The 14843-nt window shown below is 43.8% G+C and overlaps 1 protein-coding gene across 1 annotated transcript in view; it reads right to left on the bottom strand.

Annotated features, from left to right (window-relative positions):
- Positions 1 to 14843, bottom strand: part of lrmda (leucine rich melanocyte differentiation associated) — a 170758-nt gene that overhangs the window by 18110 nt on the left and 137805 nt on the right. The window lies entirely within an intron of this gene.

The following is a 14843-nucleotide window of genomic DNA, read 5'->3' as shown; positions in this document are numbered from 1 at the left end:
GCTTCTTTGTCATCTTTTTTTAATTACGGTTATAATAATAATAATAGTAAATGATAATAATATCTGACAATCTAGGGAGTATTTTCACTTTGCTTTTTTTTTTAATTGATGGAATTGTTCCTGAAAGCTCAGAAAAGTGAAGCAAACCAACATAAAACAGCCTTTAGAATCTTTTGAGTACGTAATGTCCCCAAAGCGGGTCAAGAGTTTGTTGTGTTTTTGTTCTTTGGTGCACTTTCAAGGTCCAAAACATCCTCCTTCCTTCCCTTAGCCTTTTAACTAGCGGAGGAGGTACTTCATCATGACATGGCCATATCTGATGCCTTTGCAGAAATAGTTTCCTTTCCTGCAGAAAGGAATTCACCGGGCCTTTAATCATAGCAAGAGACTCAACTGACAAATACATATTAGCGATGGTTTTGGTGCTGCTTTTTTTTATTGTTGTTCCTCTACATGGCCATGCATAACCTTGAGAAATGCAACGGCCCCGCTCTGCTAAATGGAACCATATTTATCATGGGCAAGAAGAGCACGTTGAATTGAAACAGATCAAAAAATGTGCTTTCAGATAGGATCTCTGAAAGCATTAAGGTCGGGCCAGCATGTGTATCATATTACATCAACGTGGAGAAAAAGTGACTTTGCTCCACACATGCCGGTGGATTGATTTGGAAAGAAAGCGGCTGAAAATGGAAGCTCTGTTTTGACGGCGAACCTGCAACTTGGCACCTCCGCAGTGGCTCAAAATCTTAAAAGCAGCAGTGTGGAACTATGGGATGACTAATAAATAAAAAAAAAATAAAAAAAAATAGGCAAAGTCAGAACATAATGTACCCACTGAGAACTAATACTTTTGGATAGAAAGTAAAAAGGAACTTCCAACAATGAACAAGGTTTGTGACACTGCTCATGTTAATCTATTTTCATAATAATTGAGACACAAAAAAATAACTAATATTATTTCTGGAATTTCTTTTTCCATTTTCAAATGATCACACCTTCCCAGAAAATCACAATGCTCCATCCCTGGCATGCTATTTTTAGAATAGTGGTCTACTCTTGGGCTACCTGTAGCCACCACGATGGGGAGCGCCTGCTCTAAACGCTGATTAAATCTTAACCAGATATGCTGTCTTGAAGCTCAAATGTTTTATTTGATTTCCGAGGCCTATTCTTTTTCTTCGACAACTTTGTCCCACATTATAGGGGCTCCACTTTCCACTGTTATGCCCCTCAGAGGCATCCTGATTATATTCTCACCCCTTCTTTGCTTCATTTCCTGTCCCGCTTGAAAGATCACAAAGCTGCCTTTAATCCGGCTGCTAGTCATCTTCCTCGTTGCCACATTATTAGCAGTACCACACACACACACACACACACACACAAAACCTCCTGCGGTGGGATGCTGCAGGAGGTAAATTGAGCCTCATCTTCCCCCCCCTCGACACTTTCACTCCCAAGGGACTGGAGTCACCTTGCTTTCAGGACGGCCACCTGCCCAGCCGGCGCTCCTTGCACGACACTGCCCGTTCCGCTCGCGCTCGTTGATCAAAAGAACCAACCCCATTCAACGGCTTTACTCGTCGCATCCCGTCCTATCTGCGATGATTCCACCCCACCCACAGTACATCAATCAGCGCCCCCCCCCCCATTCCCCTTGGACTGATCCTCCCCTCTCTGCTGGTTGCCTGCACTTAATATACTTCAGTCAATAACCCAGGACAGCAGCAATGCTCGGGCATGACAATGAATTGCTTTCAAGTTGTTCAAGTCAAACTCGGATCCAATAAACACAATGTGTGGGTGTGTGCCGTTGTCTATACATTGAGCAGGAGGACCTCATTTTGAGAAGTCGTGCACCGCCGTCACTTTCTTCTCCAGTCGTACCTACACTGAACAGAGGGAGGTGCTGCTGTGTTGTGTATTTGACACACTCCTTTGCTCCCTCTCCCTCACCCACTCTCTTTCTCTCCCTCCCTCCCTCTCTCTGCTGTCCAGATTAGTCTGCTCATCAAGCTGAGCATTGTTTTAATTTGCCAGGCCCGGGGCATATGCTGAATGGTCGCGTCATTATTGTCTCCACGCGGTGTGAGTTATCACCACAGCACGTGACAAGACGCTGCAAATTTACAGGCGAGGACTGTGTGTGTGTTAATAAAAGGCTGGACAGAGAGGAGGAAGAAGCAATGGAAGCGCTGTTAGATGTCACCATGAAAGATGATGGCCCGCGCTGGATAATACATCATCACATCAGGGCTCGTCTTGTCGGCGCCTTTTCCGTGTTGTGATGGGAATAAATGCTGATAAAGCCCGAGGCAATAGTGATTATTACTTCCAATGTGTCACCATGAGGCAGGGCAGGGGAGGCTTTGGAGGCGAGGCGAGGCAAAGCAGATACATGGCAAACATACACAAACACCTTAGCTGATGGTGCGTGCACTTGGTTAGAGTGTTTTCTAAAGGTTCCCCTTTTTTTAAGTTTTGCTAGGGTCATGATTAAAAGTCTAGAAAATGTTTAAAGGCGTGATCAAGAATCAGAAACTCTGCAGAGGCCAAATAATCGCAATTGGATTTGCATCATATCGTATAACCTGCTGGACTTTGTTGATAAGATACAAATGTTATTCACCAACGAATACAAGAAAATATTTATAAGTATAATAATATTTCAGATGACTGCTCACAAAGTTTTGTGAATGGGATTAATCACATGGTACACTGCAGGTTATGACAAATTCAGTACCACATTAAACCAGGATGAATTCAGGTTTTCGGGGCATTTTTTAAACAACTGATCGGAGTGCTCTACTTGATTGAATGTTGGCTGTCTAAAGAAGTCGACATGATGTCAACTCTGGGATGATGAGCTGCTAATAGCGACATCATAACTAGCCCAGGCAGCATGATTGTGCCTAATCCCAAGGTGATGTGTAAACAGGAGCTTAGAACATTCAGAGAGGTTATCCATTTGCTTTCAACTTATTTGAAGTTAAGGCAGCGGATGCGCACCTCGGCTCATCCCGACAAATCCCACGTCGACCCGGGCTCACCTCGCCGCTGAAGACAGAGCGGCCATACAATCTAATTACAGCGGCGCTACAGAGGGAGAGAGAGGGGTGTAAACAGCAGGCTGTTTTATCTCCTTATACATCTGGACAAGTAGACAAAGTGCTAAAAGGAAATAAATGTGGCCTGACAGCCACATGAAAGGGTTCAGCCAGAGGCTTACTGCTACTTGGGGCACAGGAATGTTGTTGCTAAGCATCAGCCTGCAACCTATCAGAGTGCACGGAGGGCCTTGTCCTGCCTGGCAGAGCCCAGAGAGGGGGTGCAGGGGGGCTGACATTGAGAGGAGGCTTGGGACTGGAGGAGATTTTTGTAGCTTAAAGCAATTGTTGCCAAAAAAACAAGCCTTCTGCTTTGTTTTCTCCTGACACCACTTGGGCTTTTTGTACTTGCAAAAGACATGCAGAAAAATGTCTTTTGATATGTTTTCTCTTTGGGTCTGTATCAAACTACTTGTTTGGCGTCTTTGGCGCGAAACTCTTGTTTGTCGTCTCGTCTGTGTAAAGTGCTGCCGCCTTGTGATCGCGCCACGGATCAGAGGGGATGCCAGTCGTGAACTCATTGGAGTCAGTGTTTAATGTCGCCGCTTGGCTTTGATTTTTTTGTATCATTTAAAGTTTGAGAGATGAGAAATAATAGAAGAACTTTTTTTAAAGAGAATAAACAATGGGAAAAGAAAATACTATCTCACTGTAGTCACAGTAATTCCATGAAAAATACAAACCACACTACGAGATACCTGCCGATTGAGCATACCGCTTTTCAAAGAAAAAAATTAATTAATGTCAAGATTAAATGATCGCGTGGTTAGATACTTAATATTAACTTAATTAGTGTTGCATTTGTAGGTTGTTGGATGCATGATGGTGGATGGGTATAGAAAATAAATGGACAAAGAGACAAATAGTGGTGACGCTTCTATGAGAAAACAGCCAGGCTACAACAGCTAGCTAGCAGTCACGCGGAAACAAGCTACCTCCAACTTCATAGGCTACACATATGGACACAGCTTCTCCTCTAGCGAGCTTAATTGCTACATACGTAGCTGGATAGACAGACAGACATAAAATAGAATTAAACCATTGTAGTACAAGTAAAAAAAAAAGACGGCAACAATAAACGTGATGCTAGCTCTAGCAGGATAAAATGCCTGTGTATTTATTAATGATTAACTGTTCTACTCCAATGATGCTTTAGTGGTTAACAGTATCATATGATCAGCGATCATAGGAGCAACTGTTTTGATGTTTCACCCGAGGCACAAGCTACCGTCAGTGACAGCACGCATCCCCACGAGTCAAAGGTTGAGTGCTGCTGGGCGTTAATCATCCACGGCCATGACTCACTGATGTTAACAAGGCACTGTTTTTCATCAAAGCAGAATTTTAAAAGTCATTCGACCTTTCTTTGTGGAGTCTTGTGGAATAAGCTCAGGTGATTTAAAGCGGAAATGTAGGGCCGCGTTACAGGTAAATAGCACAATTAGCTTGGGGCTATTTCTTGTTTTGGTCCGATTTGACCTTTTCTGTCAGTTCCGATGCGGCAGATTAGGTTAACCTTCGTTCTGAACTTGCTTATTTTAACTACAATTAAAGCGCAGAAAATAAAAAAAGGTTTCAGACGTGCTGCTTTTTGCATCATCACAATGTACTCAGGTCGGAATCAAAACGCTTCTGACAATATTGTGCAATCAGAATTCTTAGCGAAAGTAACACTAAAACCTAATCCATGTGACTCCATGATCATTTGCGTCTTTATCTCAACTGAAAGCAAAACACGTTGACAAAACAGAGGTTGAAAAATACAATCATCTCTATCAGATGGTCACAAACAGACCCAAAGTCATCTGACTCAAAATTGGACTAACTATAGATTTAAGGCACAACATTTTTAAACTTTTATTTACTTCTTTTTTTTTTTTTATCATAGATTCACCTAAAATATTGTATGCATTGTGTCTTGGGCTAAAACCAGAGATTTTTTTTTTACTGTGTATTTGCAGTACCGCTCACCAAAAGCAGGTCTGTCAGACCCAACTTTAAATAGTCATTTAGAAAAATATTTTTGTGTATCTTCACTCCACAAATGCAGCAACTCAGGCGTGTGACACATGATGAGCCTTTCTCTTCCGTTTAAGTTCTGCAGCTAACATCGGGCCTGTTTTCTGGAGTGTGGGCTGTTTAATAATTGAGTATTCCGGGAGCGGGCCTGTCACACAGGCTTGTCTCAGATATTTCCTTTGCAATTAGAACCTGGGGAGACATTTGAAGAGGGCCTGAAAAAAGTCTTAAAAAGGAAAAAAAGTGACACGTGAACTTAAAGGATATTAGCTCTTCACACGAGTCAAACGTGAAGGTTACTTAGCAATGCTTAACTCAAAACTCAAGACGCCTGTGTGAAGTGCACGTCTGATGCAACCCTGCTACGAAAAGACGCCGATTTTCTTTACTTGAGAAAGCTTCGACAAGATGCCATCACAAAAGGAAGAAAAATATTTTGGCTCAAGCCAAATATACATATACACACATTCTATAAATATAAATATAAATATAAATATAAATATAAATATAAATATAAATATAAATATAAATATAAATATAAATATAAATATAAATATATGTATGCATATGGATTATTATCTTGTGCAATTTCAGCAAAGATGAGCTTGCTATCTATTTATCTATAGCTGGCTCCCAATCCCTGACAACCTTTGGCGGGGAGATTCCGCCCCTTTGCCATGTCTGAGTCTCCGTGCGGCGGCGATAACGCTGTCATCTCGCACACTGATCATAAGTCACTGGCAAACGAGCACACAGATCCTCCGTGGCGAGACAGAACCCTCAGCGGGCCTGTAAGCTGTATCATTACACCATGTCATCTTTATGGCACGGAGCAAAGCCCGGCTCTCTAATTACATCCTGCCCTACTCCATTTACGCAGACAGGGAAGCGAGCAGCAGGCAAACAATGCGTCGGAAAATGGAGTGCCTCTGCCTGCTCGTCCATGCACGCCCTCCTCGCCCGCTCGTACGTCCAGACGCCACAAGAGGCGAGATAACAGCAGGCCCTCTTCGCCTACTCCACTTCAACAAGGACTCGGCAAGGTGAGCGGCCGCAGACGGAGGAGACAAAACAGGTAAAATAAAATCAAAAGAAGTAGCTGCCTTTAAACGGTAATTGCGCCCCTTTTCCCCCCCGAGCGTGCTCGCAGGTATATAAAGGAGATTTACAGGCGGCGGCGGCGGCGGCGGCGGCGGTGCAACAAATCAGACGGCCCTCGGAGAAACACTCGTGCTATGAAATTGTTTAATCTCATCAAGTTCTGCCTTCTTCACTGCAGCCCATAAATCACAAAGTCTTTGTTGTCATAGAGCACCCGAGGAAGGCAATGGCTGCTCTGTATATTCAAATATGCACATACACGACTGTGCACAATTCACCAAGAGGTTTTCAAGTGCATCAGTCGAAGGGATGCGTATGTGACTACGGTACAATTCCAAAGTAGTCCTTTTGAGCAGAATTCCAGTACCTGATGCAGTCTGTGGCTGACATTAGAACCTTATTCTCGAGACACAACAATTCAAAAGTCGTGCCTCAGTTGCTTCAAGACATCGCTATCTCGATAAATCATACGGGCCACATAGAATAGAACATTTGTGTCGTCCATCGTTCTCCACGAACCGGGAAGTAGCTTGCTAAATGCTAACAAACCAACAGAATGAACTTATGTAACGACGCGAAATTGACAATGTGCTAACCTCGTGAAAATTGAGGAGGATTGTGACTTCGACCGTAAAACGTCAGATGACTACAAAAGCAATGTATGTCTTTTTTGCAGTACGTACGGAGCAGCCGCTACATCCCCAAACTCTCCGTATTAGCCGCTGGCGGAACACGAGCGTCCTGATGGATATCTCATTTCCTGCGCTCGGCATCCGACGCCAGCAAATTATTACGGCATAAATTTCATGTCAACAGAAACGGTCAATTAATTAAGTTAAAAATGCACTCGTGATGGCGTCTACACGCCGACAAGGAGAGCCGGGGGGCAATTTTCCACTCGGTGAATTTACTGCAGGGGTCACCGTAATGGAGGATTTTAAACTTTGTCATAAAGTGGCAGACAGGCCAATGTCTACACAGAAGCCGCCTAACCCGTGACATATTTGCATAAAGCATATTTATGTGAAAACGCTAGAGGACGGCGGCAAGGGGGGCGAGGGGATAAAGTTTACAGCCGGGAACAAAACCTCTGGCTCTCGAGTATTTCACGCGTCCGGGTAGCGATGACGCTAGCACCTTTTGCCATTTAAGATGTGCGGAAATGTCCACGTTTAACCGCGCTTGCGACAGGGATGAATTATTCATCGTGTACCAGAGGCTCGGTTGTTTGCGGGGGTGCTTGTTTATTCAGCTTAGGCCGTTTATCAGGCGGTCCAAGATCCCACGGCGGGGATGAGCCTCAAGATTTATCTGCGTTCCGACTCCAAAGCAGATAAATCAAAGGGTGTAATCACGCCGCCGCTGGCCTACATGTGACCCCGCTGAACTAATGACATCGGGATATCTAAACCCCCTTTCCTGTTCCTGGGTACCGCCCTTAACTCGGGCCCACCCCCGCAACCTCTCTGCTGTCAGACCTGAAGACTGAGAGAGGGAAGGGAAAAAAACCCAAAAACATGTCCCTTTGTCCTGTTTACACGCCGCACTAAAAATAACAGCGTCAGAACAAAGCGGCAGAGGCTACTGTATAACAATGTTGGCTCAAACAATAGCGGCCGGCCGCTATTGATTCCAAGCACACACGGTTCATGAGCTACGGCTATTCCCAGTGCGAGAGTCCCTCCCGCCTCCATCCCCTATCGGAGCACCGGCTTCTGATTTATCATGTCCTCTGCTAGCGGGCTGTCCGCTGATTAAGCCAGCGGAACTTTGTTTCACTCTCCCCTCTCTTTAATCTGTCTCTTAGCCAGATAAATTAGCCAGCGCCATGCCAGCTCCCGCTCTCTTTACCTCCCTCCATCCCTTCTCCCACTTTATCTCCTCTGTCTGTCACAGCGTGCCGAGAGAGCAGACACATCTGCAGGAGATACACTAACACACATTTAGCCTAACCTCTGTGTGTGTGTGTGTTTTTCCTCCCTTTTTCTCCCCTTGACAACGTCCTGTCAAACAATCTCCCTCTCTCTCCCTTCCTGGACGGCCCCACACGCTTTGTTGCGAGCTTGTAAATCAGCGACTATTTACGAGCCGCAATCCCTATTCTTAGTCGTTTAATGGCGACACGTTTGCGGGTGAATTAAAGCGGGTTTTATTCACCAGGCCGTGGGCCAAGGGGAGGCCTGACTGCTACACACACACACACATACATACATACATACACACACTCTTCACTCTCGCCCCCGGTGGTAAATCACACTCATTGTCGCAGTGCTAAGCTAGTGTGCGTCACTGAGGGGGTGAGCAGGAAGCACTGAGCATAATTCTGCCCATCAGTTAAATTTATAGTTTCGGTAGCTTTGTAATCTCAGAGCCATAAATTCGAGCGGTTGACAGGCAGGAATTTGGAGTCATCCGGGTTCTCGGTGGCTGCGGCCCTTATTTCCATGTCTACTTGGGCTCTCTCTGCCTTTAAAAAAAAATGTTTTAGAATCTTTAGGTTCATGTTCAAAGTGTTTCGGATAAGGTTGACAACATGGCAAAAGTGTCAAATAAATAAACGTCCGTAAACTAAGACCTCGTAAACTAGTTTTTATAAAGCTTTCAACATCTGCTTTAGAGTTTGTGCACTTGGCTGTGGCAAACAGCTTAAACACAAGTTTAAGCCCTGACAAGATGTAAACATCGTAAATATATTTACTTGCAGTGCTGTTTTGGTTAGCAACAGAGTTCAAGGATAACTCGAATGTCTGAGAGTGAACATTATCAATAATTACAGTCAGATTGCAAGGCACAAATAAGTCTTGTAGCTTCCAGTAAAATAAACGTGGATGCACACAACAGTTGGGCAATATTGCTTTTTTTTTATCCCCAATGGGAAAAAGCACAAGTCTATTTGAGGGAGGCATTCATTCATTCATTCATGCAAAATAAATGATGCACCTGAAGACTTAATTAGGGCATGACATCGATTAGAAGGACAGCCACCACTTCATGTTTTCCAACAAGCTAGCTTTTACTCGACATTAACATTTAAATGTCATCATGTAAGCGGTGTGAGCAAAGCAACGCACATCAATGGCTTTATAAAACATGCACGGTGGGAGACGCACGGGCCTCCTTTGAGGCTTTAACCTAGCAGAGGTTTTACAAGAAGCTAGCTCGCCGGATCCAATTGTGTTTAGGTTAAACGGTGTAGAGGAGCCCACAATGAACCACTTCTCCCTTCAACGCGTCACATTTACATATCACTAGCTCGCTAGCTTGATATGTAAACGCGTTCCATCAGAGGAGCGACTATGAGAGTCCGCCCCGTGTACAGCTCGCACCCGTTAAACAAAGAGACGGGAAGCCGAAAGAGACATCGTATGTCATCACCCAAGAGAGATAATGGTATTGTTATACATGCTTGATCACAGACACTCTCACGGTATCTGGCTCTCTGTTTCAATCACTCTTTGTCTCTCTATCGCCCTCTCTCTCTTTCTGAGTGAAGATACCAGCACACTTCAGTACGATAGCTCCTCTTCTCGTTCAAGGCCTAGCATCTCAATAGTTTTTTTTTTTTTAATTGGAGCACTTCAATTTGCAAGCCTAGCTGGAAGGCAGCTCTTCCTGATATGTTAATTGCAGGGTACTTAAGCGCTAAAAGATTAACATAAAACCTTTTGGAAACAAGCTAATAGTTTATGATAATTTGCGCGTGGCCTTTTGTCTGTCTGTCATTACGTTGCCTCGGGCGGCAATTTTATCAAGCGGCTGTAAAATATCATTTAAACAAGTTCACGTAACGGCGGATAATCGCTATCATTCAATTGGGCAACAATGGCGCTATTAGCAATATGAAAGCATAATTAAAGTATTAGATTTTTTTTTTTTTTAGGAAGCTATTCATAATGTTGTGCAAATGATGACACCGAGGCAACGCGCCCCAGCGAAAGCACCATCACCGGGGCAATTAAGAGGAAGTCAGGGTTATCTCCTCGGTTATCAGAGCTGATTGAAGCTTTTCGATTGGCAGGCCAATGTACGCTCGGGTATTAGATTTCCACACAGCTGAAGAATTGGAATTTTGTCTGTTTAGCAGAGGACAAGGGCTTTTCATTTGGGCTGATTGTCAGGAGGAGAGATGGGAAGCTAGCCAGTGGCATCTACTCCGAGACATGCTTTTCATTTTTTAGATACCTAAACCTGGACTCGTATGAAAAATCATCTTGCTCTTGTGCAATAAGTAGCAAAACAAAAGCGACTACATCCATAATAACATTAAAATTCAAGTCTTTAGGATTGTTCCTATGAAAGTAGCTTATGGTTCCTTTCATATTAAAGTTGACTATTATTCCGATATAACAAAGCCGTTTCCATCTAATGTCAATAGAAATGTTAAAGTAAGAGCGTACATGAAGTTTGACAAGTGACACACATCACCCCCTTTACCCCCTTCTCATGAATAATAGAAAAAGTCCTTTCAAATAGCTGCTCATTCATCTGCATACCTGCAGCCTTGCAAAAATGATTGGCCTGCCATTACGCCAAGTAGCAGGATAAAAAAGAAATGTTCCCCAAACAATTTGCCTCAAAATGAGACAGGAATGATTCTGTTCTTTTCAACGGCGCAGACAGGCCAGTGTGCATAATGATGTTAGCGTAATGGGGTGACAGATAGACTGGGAGAGCATGACATTAGCATGAGAAACGCTCCAGTGAGCAGCCGCTCAACTGTGGTCTCAGAGGGCCCCCTGAGACGCGCTCGCTCGTTTGTCTCGCGCCCGCTACCAGCCTGACAAATGAAGACACGCCGCGTCTTATGCAGAGCGATATGGCATTCCACTTGAGCCAGCCCGTGACTTTAATGACGGCGAGGAAAAAGCTGCTTGTGCAATAGAAAAGCTCGCTATCTCTTGTCTTATTAGGGATGAATCACCTGAAGAAAGCACACACTCTTTATGCCTTTGGGAGATGCCATGGGAGCATACATCTAAAAATGCCCCTTAATCAATAAGGCAATTTAAATTAAGGAGTTGATGTTATTTTTTGGCTGCTCTAGGGCTCCCCCTACAGGTATGGAGAGTCATTTCTCATTAAGGCAAATAGAAATGAATGGTGTTAAAGAACCCTGAACAGAAAGACTGACTGAACAACACAACTCCAGATAGAAAATGAGATTTCAAATGATATTCAGTGCATTTCTTAAAAATATTTGAATATTTTATTATACTGTGTTTATAGTGTCAGCTACGACTATGATGCTTTTAGTTATATTCAATGTAATCATAGCCATAGCCACATCAGTATATTTAAAAAGAATCAAAATTGGAAATATTTACATTATTGGTTCAATTTTGTATTTTCTAGCATGAAAAGTGGTTTAAAAAAAACACTGTAAATAATTTCATTTAATGTTTAAAATATATGGATAGCATATTGGCCATATTAAAATGCAAATATATCAACATTTATTTTGAAAAGAATGAGACAGAGACGTGAAATGATTAGCAATGCTTTTCGCTGCTGGAGCTATTCTTATGAGGTCAAATGATTACGTTTTGTTGCTTGAAGCAAATATCCGGACAATAAAACCTTGCTTTGTTCTGCAGTCTTCTTCTCAAAGGCCGTATAAAGCCTAATAAACCTCAGGTGGATGTAACGCCACATGACTTGATGTCTTTATCAGCAAATTCCAAATTTTGCCAGAAAGAATTGAAATTACGAGCATGCATTAGTTTTACTAGGCGCGGCCATTCACTTAAAGAACCGTCAGCCAATCAACTTGTGTGCTTTTCTCAGAAACAGAGACAAGGTATTCTAATATAACCCTGAAAATCTTTTTCATAGCATGTCATTTGCACTGAGTGGCATAAAAAAAAACAAAAATTAAAACCATATCTCACCATTACGCTGAATACCCTGGGTATGTTATCCTTTCGAGTGAGAAGACGTTTTTTGTGCCATAGCATAGTGTTGCAAGATGGGCAACAGTCGTCAAAAATAGGTTCGATTTGTATTTCCCTTGTATTGAGGATCAAGTTGAATATTTTGCAAGGGACCATGCTGTTGGCTTTACTTGGGCTCAAATGGCGTATGCCGTGCTGTGTAAAGATGTCATAAAGTGATAAACGTGTCATCATGTTGGCATGTGTTGAAGAGTATCTCTATGATGAAGTTTTCTTTTCCCCCCATGGTATGAATCCTTTTAAAAGCTATAGCTAGGCTAACCTCAAGACTCCATGTTTTTTTTCCATTCTCTCTGCTCTGTCCACTTGCTGGCTGCATGTTTTGCCGTTCCACAGGGCATTAGCGAGAGCAGCAAAAGACCGACCGATTCCAAAGACCTCTATAAATTGTCCGACGAGATTACAAAAACACATAACTATCGACCTCGAGCTTTGAATGTCCACGCGGAATCGATAAGTCAGTCAAAGCATGTCACCGTGAGGGTCGAATGCCTCGTGTCATCATTTATCTTCTCCGCGTCTGCGTGTGGTATAGGGCCTGGCGACAGCAGCTTCTCTGAGGCTTTATCTCGCGCCACGACAAGACAACCTGGAATATACCAGCATCTGGAGCTCCTCTTCAAACACAGCCTTATCTCACGCCAAACATCCCCCCCCGAGGACAGAGCGAAGCCCAAGAGTGGCCCGGACGGGACGGGACCTCACACCATCATCGCAGCTGATGCTGGGAAGGGTCCCTGTGCGTGTTTACGGGAACCTGACGGATTAGAGCAACAAGCTGACAGGGCTGTGGCGGAATCCATCTGCTTCTCTTCCGTCTTACGGGTCAAGCTCAAGACAAACAAACCGCATCCCTCTTCATCCATCCATCATCCGCGACCTTAAACACGAGACTCAAAAGGTAACACAGACCCTGGCAGTTCGCTGGAGCTCCAACAGTGAGGAACTTGAACGGGGCCGTTTGAGATCAGAAAATAATCAAAGTCAAAAGTATGGCTTTCATGGCCGTCAGCACTGGCGCTCGCTCGGAACAAACTCGCAATTGTGCGGGTGAAGAAGATAAAGGCCTATTCACGGTGCCCTCAGCCAGCCTATCGGTGTGTGTGTGTGGGGGGGGGGGAACAACGTGCCCCTCTCTGGGGTCTCTACATACGGCTGTGCCTCACTTCAAAGAGAGGGCAGAAGGGCAGCATGCGCCCCCCCTCCTAACGCTGATCCCTTCAGCTCACAGCTGATTCCTCAGGGTGTGTGTGTCATGTGTGTGTGTTAGCCCCTCTAGCTTTCATTGCAGACAAGCTTCCACACTCGTGTTGTCGTTCTTCTGGAGGATGTCTGAACCAGAACTTGTGATGTCTAAATGTCATAAGTTCAATTCAATGTAATCTTTTAAATGTCAATTTGGACTTGATGTCGGTATTTCAGGTTTGGCACAAATCAAGAGGATGAAATGAATTTGGATGTCTGAGAATACAAAATGCTAATGTGAATAAACAGTGCTAACGACAACATCATCCTCTCTTTGCCAATTGCACTATAACCCACTTTCAAACTGGTACCTTGCTTTAAAGCTAGAGTTTGAAATTCGAATCTTTCAGAATAAACCAGATTGAATTCTTATTAGAGGCCTCATCACGATACACATTTTCGCAACACAATATGCATTCGTTCAAAAACACGCATCGGCTGTTTGGGTTCAAAATAAAGCAACAATCAGAATGAGGGAGAGGAAGTGCAGTGAAGAGAGGAGCTGATCCGCGGCACAGGGAGGTCTGGCCCTAACAAATCCCTTCTTTTTTGATCTCTTCATCCAGATGAAAGAACAGCGGCAGGCGGGATTATGTGGGACAATTGCGCTTTCTTCCCTCAAACCCCGACTGGATCGGCTTTTGCAAGGGCCCTAATCATTTTCAATTAAGCCCGTTTTCTGACATCCTGTAAAAGCTTACAGTGCTGGCTTGAACTCTCCCTGCATCGCTCCTTTTGCTAAGCCGCTCATTGCCAGTAAGTGTGTGTGTGTGTGTGTGTGTAGCGTTTCCCCTGACACTTTGAATGGGCCTGGACAGTTACTGAGGTGCCAAATTGCACACTGATGTGACAAATGTGTTTTGACAATAACAAAGGAGAAAATGCTACGAGGGATTTACTACTGTGATGTTGGAACGGGTCTATTTGATAGCAACAAGGCAAATACTGCCACTGGACACTAATCCTTACCTGAAACCCAACTTTGAAACACCACTTAGTCTTGTCAAACAACACAAACAAGTCAAATAAATGCACAACAGCCGACACAAAATCTCAAAATTGATGGCCACACCAAATCACCAAATTAGAAACCTGTCAAACTAAAAGCTGCAATTAAATATGTTTTTCCATCATTCCCAATTATTTTGCATAGAAATCTTTGAGAACGTTACCAAGCCCCTGTTTTTTAACTGGCTACTTAATTTAAGTTGAATGTTTCAAAGATGGAGGCAGAGACAGACAGCACCATTAGCAGGCCCTGGACCAGACCCAACCCTGACAAGCGCTCACTGTTGCGCAATGGGCAGTCAGGAGGAATGGTTCTCTATTTGCCCCTTGGTTTATCCTGAGAGGAGAGAAACGAAACAAATGTCCATCAATCTCTCAGGCCCAGTAGGACGGCCAAGACAGCCAGTTTGAG

This window comes from Syngnathus typhle, linkage group LG8 (genome assembly GCF_033458585.1).
Source record: "Syngnathus typhle isolate RoL2023-S1 ecotype Sweden linkage group LG8, RoL_Styp_1.0, whole genome shotgun sequence".
NCBI classification, from domain to species: domain Eukaryota; kingdom Metazoa; phylum Chordata; class Actinopteri; order Syngnathiformes; family Syngnathidae; genus Syngnathus; species Syngnathus typhle.
Note: the sequence above shows the minus strand (reverse complement) of the source record. Positions and strands in the feature narration are given on the sequence as shown.